The sequence below is a fragment of the Chenopodium album genome, chromosome 14 (assembly GCF_948465745.1).
Source record: "Chenopodium album chromosome 14, dcCheAlbu1.1, whole genome shotgun sequence".
NCBI classification, from domain to species: Eukaryota; Viridiplantae; Streptophyta; class Magnoliopsida; order Caryophyllales; family Amaranthaceae; genus Chenopodium; species Chenopodium album.
The window spans coordinates 17,818,460-17,836,129 of NC_137847.1; positions in this window are offsets into that span (position 1 = coordinate 17,818,460).

Here is a 17,670-nt window from a genome sequence, read left to right on the forward strand (position 1 = left end):
TTGACACGTGTCTCTCCCTGTCATTGGGAAAAAGACGGCCTTCATGGCCCAAATGTCGAGAAAGCTGCAAAACGGCGCAGCCCATCAGGTCCTAGATTTCCGTGACCGAGGTAGGGGCACATATCCTGATGACGCTATAAATAGGGAGATTCCCCCCAATTTTGGGACACGTTCATTTATTACAACCTACCTGAATTCTCTTACATCAGATAAAACACCTTATCTCGGAATCCGAGAAAATCTTACTTTTACCTTTTCTGCACCTTTTTACACTCTCCAAACACGTTCTAACTTGATCGTCGGAGGCAGAGCTCCAACCACCTGGAGTTTTTGTTGGTTTGCAGGTACGGATAGCGGGAATCTAGACTTAGTGACGTAACTCTCCCGAGGGACTAGAAAAACCCCAAAACATTTGGCGCTGTCTATGGGGAAAGTACCTTTAAGATGGTTTCACAAGGTTCTGTACCGCCTCCTAATGAGGATCGGCCTCGAGCTGAGGTAGAGGTCTATTTAGACCACATTACAGACAACGACATTGAAGTCGAAACGCATGTGGCCCCTGATGGGTCACTCATAAGTAAACGCATCCATCCCAAGGATAGATTGGAATGGGGCGAAAATCAAGCGGGTCCGAGCAAATCCCCTGGACAACCGGCTAGGGAAACCCATGTAGTAAGAGGGAAAGCTCCTGTCACTGAAGGAATTATGTCTTCGATAAGTGCAATTAGTAGATATATCAAGGATCACTATTATGGAGATAATAAGTTCGTTCTTTTGGGTCGTCATTGTCTGTTACTAGATATGATAAATGATATTTGGGTTAGTCAAATAGTCCAAAGTCCAATAGAATGATGAGGTCCCACAACAAGGGTATTGGGTTAAACAAGTTAGAGGTTCATTAATGGGCCTTATGAGGATATGGTAGATCATGATTGGTGTTGGGCTAGAATAGTTAGATTAGAGTCAGGAATTTGGGCTCTACATGGACTTTTATTTCTAGATATGATCTATAAATAAAGTCCATGACCAAGGTTGAATTAAGTCACAATTAACCTAAGCAATAAATTTTTTGAAACAAGCAACCAACTCCTAAAAACCCTAATCTCTCTCTCTCTCTCTCTCTCTCTCTCTCTCTCTATGTCTCTCACGCATGCCCCTCCCCTGTCACCCCTCCGTACGACCGCCCACCCTAAGGTGGCTCGTGGTGTTCATGGTGGTGGATCTTGGTTGGTTCGTTCCTCTCCTCTCCGTAGAAGGTTGATTGAAGGGTTCAATCACGACAAACTAGTATTAGTGGTGGTTTAATCTATGCCCGTGGACAAAGTAGAGGAATCACGCTTGAGGTTCTTTATCTCCCGTTGTTCTTGCTCGATCGCACGTGGAATCACGCTTCAAAGGTACAATTATATGTTCTTTATGTGTTATGCATTGATCTTGGTGTTTAGATGCTTAGAATATGATTCATGCAATTCCGCTTAGAGTATCTAAAGTCCTACATTGGTATTAGTTAGCCTTTGCATGTACACATATTGAATTTTAATTCTTTGATTGTCCATAATTTTAATTCAATTAAGAGGAAGAATAATTTAATTACGATTCAAGTATTATATTAAATGTGTTTTAACTCTTGGAATTGATTAAATGTGATTTAATTGTGCTCAAAATAGCCTAGAAAGTATCGAAATTTGCCCTAAAATATTCGAATTTTTCGAACCCTAACCCTAATAATTTCAAAAATTTTTGAACCTAATAAGCCCTCAAAATCTGATTTTATGTGCTTGTTTTGTTCGATTTCGATTTAAATATGTTTGATGATTTTAATAGCATTGATTTGATGTATAAATTATGAATTTTTGCATAATCAATAAATTATTTTAAGTGTTAAATTAATTTGGGATTAAATTCGTGAAGAACCCTAATTTTAAAATTGCATTGGGATCTGATTTTAATTTTGGGCTAGTTTAATTTAATTTAAACAAAGGTTGTTTTAATTAAATTAAAAAAATCAAAAAATAAAAAAAAAATTTGAGGTTGATTTAGGGGCGGCAACCGCGCCTGGGTGGCGTAGCCACGGTGACTGCCACCGCTACTGGTCCAAGAGGGAGAGGAAGGGAGGGAAGCAGGTTCAAGAAAGAGCAGCAACATCAGCACCGTGCAAGTGTTGCATGGCACTGTTGCTGATGTGTTGTGCGTCGCTGCTTGCGGCGGCATACACTTTAAGGTGTACGGCCACCGTGGATGGCTTTGGCTGGCCACACCATGGTGGTTAGTTGGCGCGGTTTTCAAAACAAAATTATTTTATTTTAAAATTAAAAATCAGATTTTTATTTTGAAAGATAATATCAAATTTTCAAAAGTTATTATTTTGATAATTATCCATAATTAAAGTTGTTAATTTTGAATATGATTTGTTAGGATATTTTGAACATATTCTAAAAGGAAAATAATTGATTTAAATAATATGATTATCCCATAATTATTTTAGGATTTTTTGTGAACCACTACCATTTATTTTACAGTTTTTGTGAATAACTACCATTTAAGTTTTTTTTTTCTTTAAAAAACAACTACCATTATTTGTAAATTTGTTTGACTAACACTACCATTTAACGGAAGATGTTATAATTTCTGTCAAGTGGGACCCACATTATGAGTTTCCATCCCATTAGTGTTGCAAATGACCAAATTAACCCACTCAATTACACTTCTCATAGTACCCAAATCCTAGGTCTTCAGCGGTAGGATTTGGGTACTATGAGAACAGTAATTGAGTGGGTTAATTTGGTCATTTACAACACTAATTGGATGGAAACTCATAATGTGGGTCCCACTTGACAGAAATTATAACATCTTACGTTAAATGGTAGTGGTATTCAAACAAATTTACAAATAATGGTAGTTGTTTTTTTTTTTTAAAAAAAAAAAAAAAAAAAAAAAAAAAAAAAAAAAAAAAAAAAAAAAAAAAACTTAAATGGTAGTTGTTCACAAAAAGTGTAAACTAAATGGTAGTGGTTCACAAAAAATCCATTATTTTAGGATATAATTGATTTAAAATTTTGTGATTGGCTAGTGATTAGGATAGAATCTCCTAAGTTAGCAAAGATAATCTTCGAGGATAAATATGATTTATCTTTTAAGATTAAAATAAGATTTGATTCTATCTCATGCCTAATTTAAAATATATGATATTTTATTGATGGTCATGAATAATATATGATATTATCTAATTGCAGTAATTTAAATATGAGATTTTTAGGTGTCATATTTCCTTAATTATGAACATTCGATAGAGGAAAGCATGATGAGTGATTTATTATGTGGCAATTTTATAATGTATGATATTATGTTCTATATAATGACTAGTATGAACCAGTAGATTACTAAATATGATGTGCGCATCGTGAAATATTTTTGTAATCTAAGTACGGTCTGCGTACCAATAAAGTATATTTGTAATTTTATTAAATTTTATTTAAGTAGTAAATAGAAAATAGTAGAATTACAGGTTGCAGTTAATCCAAGAAGCCCATGAAGTGAAGGCCCAAAGGAACAAGGTGGATGAGATCCATGAAAGTTCAAATTGGAGCATTTACTTTATTAGTTTTCTTAGGATTAGGGGACATACTATGTCTTGTTTATGCATTCAGTTGATTATGCGTGCTAGTTTTATTGATGTTAATGATGATGCACTAGAGTTTACTAAATTAATCATAACATAATAAATCTAGGTCCCGGTAATATTGAGATTGCTTTCCCAATTAGATACCCAACAATCCTTCGATCGTAAGTGATGGGTCGGCCTCAGCAGAGTGTCACTTGTTACCTTGGGTAATTTGGGGTAGATCACGTTCTACACATTTAGTTGGTTGTGCGCAACAAGATTACCTAAAGAGTTTAGAACCTTGAAGCAAATGGTAATAATTAAACATGAGATGGTTAATTATTCAACCAAGAGTTGCAGTAATCGGAATCAGTAAAGAGTTTACTCAACTTGAAAATGTAATGCTTGATGGTAGGCCTCAGTCCGGTCAACTATTGCACGAATAAAAGATCTTGGAATCACTTAATTCAATTGGGACACATATTATGAATAAAGTGTTAAAGTAACCTATAACCTTAATTTAGGTGCTTTATAGATGAACATAATTGAATTTCGCGTTTATTTACAAGTAATATTTCGTTCTAATTTTATTATTATATATAATCTCCTCGATTGAAAATAAAGTTGAGAAACGTTCTCAAAAGGTTAAAAGATAATCCCTAAACTTATATTCCAATTTTGCTAAAATGGTTCTAAAAGGCAAGTTTTAGAAACCCATGTCACATGTCTAAGGTTGGTTTTATTTAAAATGTTTAAGTAAAATGCCAACACATCTTCATTTTGAAAAGTGTTTCAAGGGATATAATGAGATGAGAGGTATGAACCTTCCAAAAGACAAGTATAGAAGTCCAATAAAATCTTTTATCTTCAATATGATTGATTATAAGAAAGTGATTAGAAATTTCTATGATAAAAAGTTGATCAAATGACATTATTCTTCATCCATTTCATGTAGAGTTAAATAGTTGATTAAACTGTAATAAGAATAATGATTGAATAGACTTAGCAAAATCATGAAAGTGCTTAAAGTAGTTAAGCAAAGTTTCATTTTGAACCTAAGATAAGTGTTTTAAGTGGCTCAAATGGGAATGGTTTAAGAATATATGAGGATTGCATTAAGAAGTTATAAGTCAAGAAATGCAAGCAAGTTGCTAGTTCTAAAACCTAAAATTACTTATATGCTAAATGTTGTTATGAACAACAAATGTTTCCAATTAAATGGACCAATAACTCCAATTGGTTAGAAACAACCTCATACAGTTGGAAGGTAAAAGAATGGAAGTGTTCCAATATAAGAAGTATATTATAGAAATTGATTTAGCATATTACTACTTCTTGGACATGTGATGTCATGTTTAGTTCTCTCTCATTGAGAATGTGGTTGAACTAAATGAAGAAGTATGGCTTAGGGAGAAATAAATCTACAAGTTTAGAAGCAAATGTTGCTACTTCACAAGTAGAATCTACAAGTCTGGAAGCAAAAGTTGCAACCTTACAAGTAGAACCTATATTTCACCTTACCTAGTAATTGACTAGAATTAAATAAATATTATTTATTCTTGCCATTATCAAAACATATCCATTCAATGTTAGTAATGACTAATCATTGAAGATTTAAAAACATGGAATAAATGTTATTCTATGCTCTATTGAGTCACGATGTGTTTTGAAAATCTAAATAGTTTTAAAAGTTTTATATAGTAGATATAGATAAACCAGTCTCTAAAATGTCCAGTAATTCAAATGAGAAATGAACATTGCATGCGGAAGATCCAAAGGGATGGAATTTCAATATCATTAGATTATGAATCCATTGATATATGTAAATATCATTCTAATTTGAAAATTTTGACAAAGTCACCATTTAGTAGGGCTGGCCATTTCAGATATCCGATTCGATCCGAAAAAACCAAATATCCGATCCGATCCGAAAAAACCGGATATCCGATCCGATCCGAAAAAACCGGATATCCGAAATTTTCGGATCGGTAAAAAACTGATCCGAATCCGATCCGAAAAAACCGGATATCCGATTTTTCAGATATCTGAAAATTTCGGATCGGATCATCGGATATCCGATCCAAAATTCTATGCTCATTTTTTTTTTATTATTTTAATTTTTGTAAGTAATAATAATACAAAGCTAAACTAAATCAAGGATTCAAGGAGTATCATAAAAATTAATAAAAATGTAATTCATCACCAAAAATTATCAAGGATAAAGTCACCAAAGTCCAAATCAACTAAGCTACGTACAAAGAACAAAAACTGCTATTTATAAAAAACAAAAACAAAAACAAAAACCAAAATATCAGTAATTTATCAAACAACAAAATGAAGAACAAGACCCACATCCCAAACAACAAATTGAAACTCACGAAAACTGCAAAACATCAACAATTCAACCCCAAAAACAAATCTAACAAAATTACAAAAACAAAGAAACTTATTAATCAATTTTTTTAAAAAAAAAGCATCGAATTTCCTCATTATTTGTGCGCTTGTGGTTGTCTGGGTAAGTGAAGAGTGACGAATGATGAAGGACGAGTAAGATCAGTTGTGGCTTCGATGAGGATGGTGGCTCCGGTGAGATTTTCAGGTTTGTGGCTGGCTGGCTGCGCGATAGGGAGAGCGGTGAGGGCAAGAGGCAGTGAATGTTTTAGTGTTTTAGGGTTTGAGCATTTGATTTTTGACTTTTGCGTTTTTGACACAATGTAAAATACTGTAATTGTTTTTAAGTTCTTTATAAAAAAAAAAAAGTAATTTTCGGATCGGATATCCGATTTTTCAAATTTCGTGATCCGAATCCGATCCGAAAATTTTCAGATATCCGATCCGAATTATCCGAAATGTAAAAAATCGGATCGGATCAATCAGATCGCGGATAGGATCAATCGGATCGGATTTTTTGCCCACCCTTACCATTTAGAGAATTGATGATGCAAACTTGAGGTCTAATACATATCGATGTAAGAACACCTAAGGTTCAAAGACTGGAGACGGACAATGAAACTTCTTTTGTGATATGATCACTTGTGCTTAGTTGAAGGTATAGTGTGAAAATTTTGAAAAGTTCAAAAGTCTAATATGGAGTTTAGAATCAACTTGACAAGACAATAAATACACTACAAATATGATTGTAATAGTGAAAGTTTGAGTCAAGACATTTACTTGGCAATATATACTCAAAATATTTCAATATGATCGTAATAATGAGAATTTGAGTCAAGAACTTGATAAACATCCAAGAGTTGTGAAATCATTTTACAACAAATTCCAAAAGAAAATCTTATGAAGTGTAAAGGAGCTATCATTCTATATGAGATATATTTTAATAATGGATGAAAATACCTTATCTTCCAACCATAAATCAAAGATATACTTTTCAGATGAGCTACAAAACTAAGCAAAACTACATATGTCAAATCAAAATGTAGCAAAGGCTTCACATGTGATATGGATAAGAAAATTTCTTATAAAGTCTTTCTACAAAGCAAGGAATAAAAGGTGTATTAAATCGTTTGATATACGTTCGATTCCTATACAGAGCACGGGGCACTATTACACAAGTCATACTTAGCACAAAATGTTTGTTGCTCAAGTAAATGCCCTTATGGAAAGATTTCATTTCCAAAAGGTCAAGTGGGAGTAGTGTAAATCTCGAAAGAGTTCGAGAAAAGCAACAAACAAACATGGTTCAAACTAACTATGGTTGGTTCACCATATGCAAAATTTGTCTCTTCAAGAAGGCAAGTGGGAGTATAAGAATCTTGAAAAGTTTGAAAGCCAAAACAGAGTTCAAGAAAAGTTAATTTGAAAATCTTGAAGAAATTCGAGAAGTAATCAAATAAAAGCAACAATATGAGCACGATTCACCTCATTTTATAAATGACAACGCGTGGTCTCATTAAGTGTAATGGGAACAATAACCATGTGTCGAAGGTAGTACATTCCAAATGCACATCCTCTATTGTTGTTTCTCATTAAAAACTAAACAAAGTTGTGGTATGAGTTTCAATTGTTGTATAAAAACCCACAATGATGACTAGCATATGTAAAACTTAGCCAAAGAAATATGATTTCATATTGACTAAGAGTTCTAAAATATTTATTTTGGAACATGATAATTATGCAAGAAATAAAGATGATTTCACAAGTTATAACTCCAAGTGGTTTAAAAACCATGAAATCTGAAATAGATTCTAAGTCTGTAAGCAAGTGTATGACACTTGATTAATTTGCCTAATTGGGTGATACCCATTATAAGAAAAACAGACAAGAAAGAAAAGTGTATTCTAAAGAAAGCAAAGACTTGTTAAAAGATTCAACTAATTCATAGTATGACTATGAATGCGATGAAACCTTTACATTAGTCACGTTGTAAAGATCTATCAAAGATATTTTAGTGATTTCTGCCTTATGAGATTTGGTAGATGGACTTCAAAACGCTTTCTTGAATTGGTTCATGAAAGAAGATTTGTATATGATACAATCCAAATGATTTTGAAAATCTAATAATCCTAGGGATACATAAAATATCCTTTAATGGATTGAAGTTAGCACCATGGAGTTAATGTTCTTAATTTTTGTGAGTTAATTAAAATTGTTTGATGTTCTCATAAATGAAGTTGTTATGTATACAAAATGTTTAGTGGGTGATATACACTCTTCTTGGTCTAGTATAAAGAGCATTTATTCATTGCTGGAGAGTCAAGTACTCAAGTGATGGTTAATGCATTTTGTATGAAAAACCTTGAAGAGGATGATGAGTACATTTGGGATTCAAGATCTATAGAGATAGGTTTTGAAGTATGAAGCTTATATTGATAAGATTCTTATAAGGTTTGACACTATATTGAAAGGAGTTTCAATCCCATGTAACATGGCACATTGCTAAAGATTCAATGCTTTGAGAAAGGTTGATGAAATTAAGGTTTTGGGTGATGCTCCTTATGCAGTTTGCAAAGGATGCATCATGAATATCATGGACTATACTCCTCTATTTGATTCAAACATTTTAAGAACAAGTGATGATAGATTTCAATTGGAATCCAATGTAACGTTGGAATACAAGTTAGAAATTCCTAAATTCCTTGCTAAAGGACGAAGGAAAATTCTTAGTGCATGGAGATGAATATTATTATAAATTTAGAAATTGCAAAATTCATATTTATGAGAATGTCTCATGAATTGTACTAACTAAACCCCTTCCATGGCCAAGGTATGAGAGTCATACTAAGGTTATTATATTCAAGCAAGTTATGTAATTTAAGTTGTGTATGTTTTGAGAAAAACATATCATAAGTAATACTTTAACTTGCAGAATTATGTTTATCAATTGAAACAAAGTTTCAATCTTATTTAATCATGATTTTTATATTCAATAAAATTTCCAAAATAATTATGAATTGATGGGCTCATCAGGTTGATGACCTGGTGAATGAAACCCCACATGTGAACTAAATTCATATATTATTTAAGTTCCTAGTTCGAAATCATTAAAGTGGACATAAATGATTTCAATAAAAGGACTGCCATGTAAGATTGATTGGTTAGAGCAGTTTCATGGGCTAAAAGAGCGTAGTGATGCTCGGTCAATCACATAAATATGCATGAACGATGCATGATCGAACTATAGACCTACTTTGAAGTTCAAGTATAGAGCTTCCAGATATATTAGTGGATTTCTTTGACATGAGTGGAACACTGATTCCATTCAATGATTGATTTGACTGTGGTACATTCAAACGTCTGTCCGTAACTGGAGATTATAAAGGATGTTAATTTCATGGTTACTTCAAGAATTGAGTGGGAGATTTGGTTGCCACAATATTAGATTGAGTCTACCTATTTAATTAGGAATGTGTATGGGCCCCTTGAAGAGGGAGAATTCAGAAAATGCATGGCCGTGCTCAAATGGATTACATAGTAATCATTTGTTTGTAATTCTAACTCAGATTTCAAGAAAAGATTCGTAGATTAATACGATCACGACATGAGATGCAATCATATTATCAAATCGACGCACATTGACTTAAGAAATTTGAATATTGTGCACTTGTCTCAAACAAGTGGGAGATTTAAGGAATTATGTCTTCGATAAGTGCAATTACTAGATATATCAAGGGTCATTATTATGGCGTAATAAGTTTGTTCTTTTGGGTCGTCATTGTCTGTTGCTAGATATGATAAATGATATTAGGGCTAGTCAATTAGTCCAAAGCCCAATAGAATGGATCCTATGAGGTCACACAATAAGGGCATTGGGTTAAACAAGTTAGAGGCCCATTAACGGGCCTTATGAGGATATGGTAGATCATGATTGGTGTTGGGCTAGAGTAGTTACATTAGAGTTAGGAACTTGGGCTCTACATGGACTCTTATTTCTAGATATGATCTATAAATAAAGTTCATGACCAAGGTTGAATTAATTCACAATTAACCTAAAGAGTAAATTTGCTTAGGTTAATTGTGAACAAGCAACCAACTTCCAAAACCCTAAGCTCTCTCTCTCTCTCACGCACGCCCCTCCCCTCTTACCCCTCCGTACGGCCGGCCACCCTAAGGTGGCGCGTGGTGTTCGTGGTGGTGGATCTTGGTTGGTTTGTTCCTCTCTTCTCCGTCGAAGGTTGATTGAAGGGTTCAATCACGACAAACTAGCATTAGTGGAGGTTTAATTTGTGCCCGATGACCAAGTAGAGGAATCACGCTTGAGGTTCTTTATCTCTCGTTCTTGCTCGATCGCACGTGGAATCACGCTTCAAAGGTACAATTATATGTTCTTTATGTGTTATGCATTAATCTTGGTGTTTAGATGCCTATGAATATGATTCATGCAATTCCGTTTAGAGTATTTAAAGTCCTACAGTCACTAAAGACAAATTCATGAAATTAATGACTAGTTTCGAGGGGGAGATCAAGGACTTGATCAACAAAAGGACGGCTGGCTCTAGCAAGGGTCAGTCGGCTAGAAAGTCTCCTCATGTTGAGAGGAGAAAGTCAGTCAGGGACCGGCAACCTACTCCACATCTCGCTACTAAGAGAAGGCGGGGACCTTGATTGACAGGTCCAAGGTTCTTATGCCCTAGACGGGCACGAGGAAAGTCATCCAATGTAGACATCTACTTTTGGCCTCCTGTCCCAACCGGAAGTGCTATGATGATAAATAAACCATCTTTGTGTTGGATCAATGTAAAGAATGTTTATGGACTAATGTAGACACCTAAAAATGTCTCCCCAAAACCAAACCCTTAGTTAATTCTACCTTTTCACGCCTTGGTTTAAGGACAGAACCTCGGGTCAAGTATGGACTCTTTAGAGTGCTTAAAGGAAGTATTTTGAGAAAATAGGGTGGCTAGTGTTTAGGCTAAAGAGGAAGAAGAGAATGATTTTGGTCTAGGGAGAGAGAAAATGATTTTTGGTGTAGAAGACAAGAAGAGAGAATGATTTTTGGTGTAGAAGACAGGAAGAGAGAATGATTTTTGGTGTAGAAGAGAGGAAGAGAGAATGATTTTTTGTGCCCCGAACTGTAGAAAGGAGGCTCGTATTTATAGAGGAAATGAGTAGGGGATCACACGGAACCCTAGAAAAGATAAAAGCCCTAATTTGGGGCGCCGTGACACGGTACAGATTACCGTGTCACGGTGCACTATTTTGCCCTAAAATGATAAAGCACGTGCAGTTGTGTACGCGGAGAAAACACGGAAAAATCCCGTGTTACGGCATGTGTGCCGTGACACGGCAAAGGATGCCGCGATGCGGCAATATCCACCGTGGCACGACACGTGGCGCTGTGTCATGGTGTACAATTTTTCCAGATTTGCATCCAGGTTTCATAAGGGCGTGAGAAAAGAGACGCAGAAAAGGCACGGGAAAGAACTGTGTCACGGTATGTATCACCCAACTTCTCAATGAACATCCCTGCCAAGAAAACAAGTCTCGACTTGAGTACCATCTGGCAGGGAGAGAGAGAACGGCTTCACTCCTATGTCAAGCGGTTTAATCTAGTGAGAATCCAGATTCAAGGACTGTCTGACGAGGTTGCATACACAGACTTCTTCAAGGGTCTGAAAGACCGGTCGACTTTTAAGTTTGACCTCGTCAAAAAGAGAGTCTTCACTCTCTAAGAGGCATTGATGGAGGCGGAAGCCTATGTAGAGGCGACCGATCTTTGTTCGCTTAGCAATCAGTGAGACTCCAAGAAGTCTGAGAAACAAAAAGAGATTTGGCCTGCTCAACAGGCTCATAAAGCCGAAGAGAGCAAAAAGAGAAAAAAAATATGAGCGATTGACGACTCTGATAAGTTGTCCCAGAAGAAAAAGAAAGAGTTTAAACCATATGTCCCCAAGTACAAGTTTAACAAGGACTTCTTCTCCATCTTCATGGAGATCAAAGACCGAGTGACCATTGAGAAGCCCGCTGCAATGAAAGGTTCCGCCAAAAATCGGAACAAAAACCAGTACTACCATTTTCATGAGGATATTGGCCATGACACCGACGATTGCTATAGCCTCAAGTGGCTGTTGGACCGTCTGGCTGATCTGGGGGTGTTGAAGTCTTACATCCTCAAGTCCAAAGTTACCCTGAAGACAAATCCAAGGCAGTCATTCAAAAAGACTGCCCAGCCTACTAGTAGTTTGGACACTAACAAAAAGCCGATCTACACAATAGCAGGCGTCTACCGGTACATTTCCTGAGGTCGTCATCACTGGAAAAGACCGAGGAAAAATTCGTCAGCCGCATGATGACCTTGTCGTCATCGAATGCAAGGTCGCCAACCAACTAGTAGGACGGATCCTGATTGATACTGGCAGCTCGTCTGACATCTTCAGCTACAAGTGCTTGTCCAGGCTGAAGTACAAGCCCGACAGCATGCATAAGGTCACTCACCCCCTGGTTGGTTTTGGGGGAAGAGTTGTGCACCCAGTCGGTCGGGTTGATCTACCCATCCGTCTGGGAGAGAAGGGAAAGGGACACCACATGGTCGTCCGGTTCTTAGTCGTAGAAGATCTTACCACCTACAACCTCATTTTGGGTTGTCCGTCTCTAAACGAATCCAAGCCCGTCATTATCCCATCTCTCATCCTGCTGAAATTCAAGAGGGATGATGGTTCTGTTGGCTCCCTGAACGGGGATCAGACGACGGTTAGGGAATGTTATCTCTCTAACGTCAAGCCCACAGTGGTCACAGCCGGCCAAGGTGAGGAGCCAATATACCTTGACAATGTCAAGGATCCTAACCCCGCCCCACCTGCAGCCAGAAAAGAGAGGAAAGCTGATCAGCTAGTGGCGATGAAGAAGGAAAAGCAATAGCAATCACTGACCGAGGAACGATCAGATAAACTCCATACCCAGCTGGCTGGCGAACATATTGATATTGCTTTGGACGAAAGCCATCCAGAGCGTACTGTTAAGGTGGGGACGGTTGCTTTTGCGAAGCTGGGTGTATACTTGCACAACCTGCTGAAAGAATTCAAAGACATTTTTGCCTTTGAAGTGGAAGAGATGCTAGGCATCAGCTTGGATCTTGTTGTCCATAAATTTTTTGTGGATCCAAAAAAGAAGCCTATCAGACAAAAGAAAAGAAATCACGGTGAGGAGAGAAGTCAGGCGGCAATTATCGAGGTTAATAAGCTGTGATGCTGGGTTCATTCGGCTATGTAACTTCCCTAATTGGGTTGTAAACGTTGTGCTTGTAAAGAAGTCAAATGGTACTTGGCGCATGTGTATTGATTACATTGACTTGAACAAGGCATGTTCAAAGGACAGTTACCCGCTTCCAAAGATCGACAGTCTGGTCAAATCTACTGCCATGCATGCCTTGATGAGCTTCATGAACACCTATTCAGGCTTTCATCAAATCCTCTGTGGAAAAAAGATCAGGAGAAGACGACATTCATCACTGATCAAGGGTTATTCTTTTATACTGTGATGTCGTTTGGCTTAAAAAATGCACCTACTAATTTCCAACGAATGATAAATACAGTCTTCATTAATCAGATTGGGAGGAATGTAGAGGCGTACATTGATGATATGATAGTCAATCCAAGCTACATACGGATCATCTTACTGATCTCCGAGAAACCTTCACCACACTTAGACGGCACAAGGTCATGCTCAATCCAAAGAAGTGTGTTTTTGGTGTTGAGTTTGGGAAGTTTCTCGGATTCTTGATTGATCAAAGGGGGATAGAGGCCAACCCCGAGAAGATACAGGCGGCCATTGACATGAAGTCACCCTGCACTATCAAGGAGGTTTAGAAGCTAACTAGTTGTTTGGCGGCATTGGGGAGATTCCTCAGTCGGTCAGGTGACAAGTGCCTTTATTTCTTCCAAGCAATCAGGAAGAAGACTAGATTTTAATGGGGGATGATGCTGAGGCAGCCTTTCAAAAATTGAAAAACTTCTACACCCTTTGCCAAGGCTTGTTAGCCCTCTGCCGAAAGAGACGTTTTACATGTACTTAGCCATTTTAGATTATGCCCTCGGTGTTGTTCTCCTTGCTGACAAAGACGACAATCAGCTCCCGGTCTATTTTATCAGCCATGTTCTTTGAAATGCTAAACTACGATACCCTATGGTTGAAAATTTTGGCCTTACTCTTTTCATGGCCGTCAAGAAGTTGAAACCCTACTTCCTGGCGCATCCGGTTGTGTTTTATACAAACCAACCCCTCAAACGACCAATGACAACCCTGGAGTCATCCAGTAGAATGCTCAAATGTGCTATTGAAATGCAAAGTCTTGAAATCACTTTCGAACCAAGGAAGGCAGTGAAGGGTCAGACGTTTGCCGACTTCATTGTCGAAATGACAAAGTTGGTTGTGCCAGAAAATCTTGACTAGGTTTGGATAGTGTATGTAGACGGGAGCTCTACCATAAACGGTTGTGGTGCATGTGTTATATGTCAGTGTCCTTAAGAGGACAAGTTTGAATATGCTCTATGGTTCAAGTACCAATCCTCAAATAATGAGGCAGAGTACGAAGCCTTGCTAGCCGACATCTGTATATGCAAGGCGGTATGGGCAACAAAAATTGACGCATGCTCTAACTCTCATTTGATCGTTAGCCAATACCATGGTGACTATGAGGCCACCCATCTGGCTATGATCAAATACCTTCAGGCGGTCAAAATTGAAGCTGGGACACTTGAAGAATTTCAACTAAGTCAAGTGCCCAAGTATGAGAACAACCAGGCGGATGCTTTGTCAAAGTTGGCATCATCCGCCTTCAGTGATACGCCTCGGTCAGTCTTCTGGGAAGTAATGGAATAACAAAGTATTTTTGAGGAAGATCCCATTGGAATACTTAACCGAAGCTCAACCTGGATGGATGGCATTCGGGCCTATCTACTAAACGGCACCCTATCGGATACAAATCTAGAAATGGTCACAATGGGAGAAAACGTGCAGCCAACTTTAAAATAAAGAACGGAGTACTCTTCAAAAAGGGCTTTCTAAAGCCTACTTTGAATTGCATCACCCCTGAGAGGGGGTATGAAGTTTTAGAGAAGTTACATTCGGGCTACCGCGCCTCTCATATAGGCGGCAGGGCTCTAGTAGTTAGGGCCAGGCGGCAGGGCTACTTTTAGCCCACGCTTGAGGCAGACGCCATGGAAATGGTGAAGAAGTGTGACAAGTGTCAGCGGTTTTACAAGCTAATCCACCATCCAGCTGTTGATCTAACGGCCATTCATAGCCTGGTTTCATTCGCCAAATGGGGCATGGATATCCTGGGTCCATATACTCCTACGCCAGGCGGACGGTGGTATATCTTAGTTGTTGTCGACTACTTCACTAAATGGGTAAAAGCGGAGGCAGTCAAGAATATTAAGACACAGGACGTCATCTCTTTCATCTGGAAGAACATCATCACCAGGTTTGGGGTACCTATGTCTATGGTCTTTAACAATGGCCCTCATTTTGAGACGCCTACCCTCAAAAATTGGTTGGGAGATTAAGGGATCTCACATTGCTTTGCATCAGTCGGCCGACCCAAAGCAAATGGACAAGTATAAGCCTTCAACATGCTAATCTCATACGGCATTAAGAAGAAAATTGAGAGAGCTGGCGGTTTATGGGCAGAGGAGTTAACTCATGTCCTATGGGCCATTAGAACAACTGAAAAAGGGGCAACCAGTAAGACCCCATTTCTCATGGTGTATGGTGCAGAGGTCGTCTTGCCTATTGAGCACTATGAGCCAACTCTTCGAGTCATGCTATATGACGAAAAGGCAAACTGGGAGGCCATGCGGCTAGCTTTAGACTAACTCCCGGAGCGCAGGGGTAATGCCTCCTTGAAAGTGCCTATAACAAAAGAGTAAACAAACGACCCTTGAAAGTGCGGGACTTTGTGCTACGGAAAATGGAGGCAACCGGTAGGGCCAATGAACAAGGCAAGCTGACGCCCAATTGGGAGGGTCCCTACTGGATCCATGAGGAAGTAAGAGGCGGTACCTACCGGCTAGAAACCCTAGACGGCAGGCACTTAGCCAGAACTTGGAATGTAGACAACCTAAAAAAGTACTACTTTTGAGACTTGAAAATTTTTGTAAATGAAAAGCCTATCAATGAAAAATTGCTTTTTATTTTCAATTATTATAATTTCTTTTCATTTAACGCTTTCATTACATGCGGATACACCGCCTGTGCATGATGTAGGCGGCTAAATCTCATATAATTAAAATAAGTAAAGGTCAAAAACTTAGCGGCTAAACAATCGTTTTTAGACGACGTAATGAGGCTAATGGCCGATGATATAAATATTTTACCGTCTGCTCCAATATGAGTACGACATCCAACGACGCCCATCCGGGTGAATTCTTCGCAGAGAGAATCTCCCATTTGGGTGGCACATTGCTCTATAAACATATACAAACTGTCAAAATTGATTGGCCTAATTGGCCAACTTATAGCCGTTTGACTTAAGTAATCTAAGAGAAACACAACCGGGGTCATAAGAACCGTGTGTCTGAAGACATCAGTCGGTGACCAATATAGTTCTAACTTAGATTATATTTTGAAATTATGTAACTCTAAAAAGTTCTCCCAATGGGATAGACGGACGTTTGGGTATATAATTGGATTATAACTACCCTAGACGGAGGAAAAGATAGAACTACTTGAACCGCCTGGGGGCCAACTGTCTACCCGCCTGTATGATGGTCAAATATGTACTTGGTTTAGGGTAATCACTACTGTGATTGATTGACTTAGGTGTTGGGTTTCAGAAAGTCCGACTTTTTGCGAAACAAAACCCGACCCCAAGACCCTCTCACAATTAATATAACTAAATAACCTAAATAAAAAAAGAGAAAAAAGACCATCTTACCCTTGTTGCGTGCTTCGCTCACACCACGGAGCTCTTACATGAAAAACTAAGTCTTACAAGTGAAAAGACCTCCTACGGTATCCACCCGATCGGTCTCTTACTCGGAGTTTAGCTGAGTCGGACCAAAACACTACTCGAGTATTATATGAACTTAAAGGTTTTCTCTCAAGTGGAGATGCCTTTTTGAGTTCATACTCAAGTGATTTTCTCCAATTATCAAGGTGGGTATTTCTAGAGAATGTCATATGACCATACCATTCTCTCATCAATGTGGGAGTGTTGGTAAAATCAATTTTCTCATTTTATTTTTAAATTAAAAATAAAAAGAAATCCCAAACAAATAATTAATCAACAAGTGGCATTCATGGAAGGAGAGGGTAGGTAAGGACCACAAGGGGAGGAGACCATTGACTTCCTCCCCAAGCTTCCCTAACCGCCACTCACCCTCACTCGGCTCCTCTCACAAAGTTCCACGTGGTGCCCAGCCTTGGGCAGCAAGGTGCGCCCAGCTAGCAGCCCTTGTGCCTGGCTTGGTTGCCCGTGCGTGCTTTAGTGCGGAAGGCCTGCTGCCCAGCAAGCCACGCATTCTTACGGGCTGCTGGCCGAGGCATGTGCGCGTCTTGGTGCTGGCAGTGCTAGCCCGCTGGCACATCGCTAGCTAGCTAGCGCTGCTGGCTGTTAGCAGTTGTGCGCGCGCCAGCGCTGCGTGCTAGCATGCTAGCTGATGCGCGTGCTAGCATGC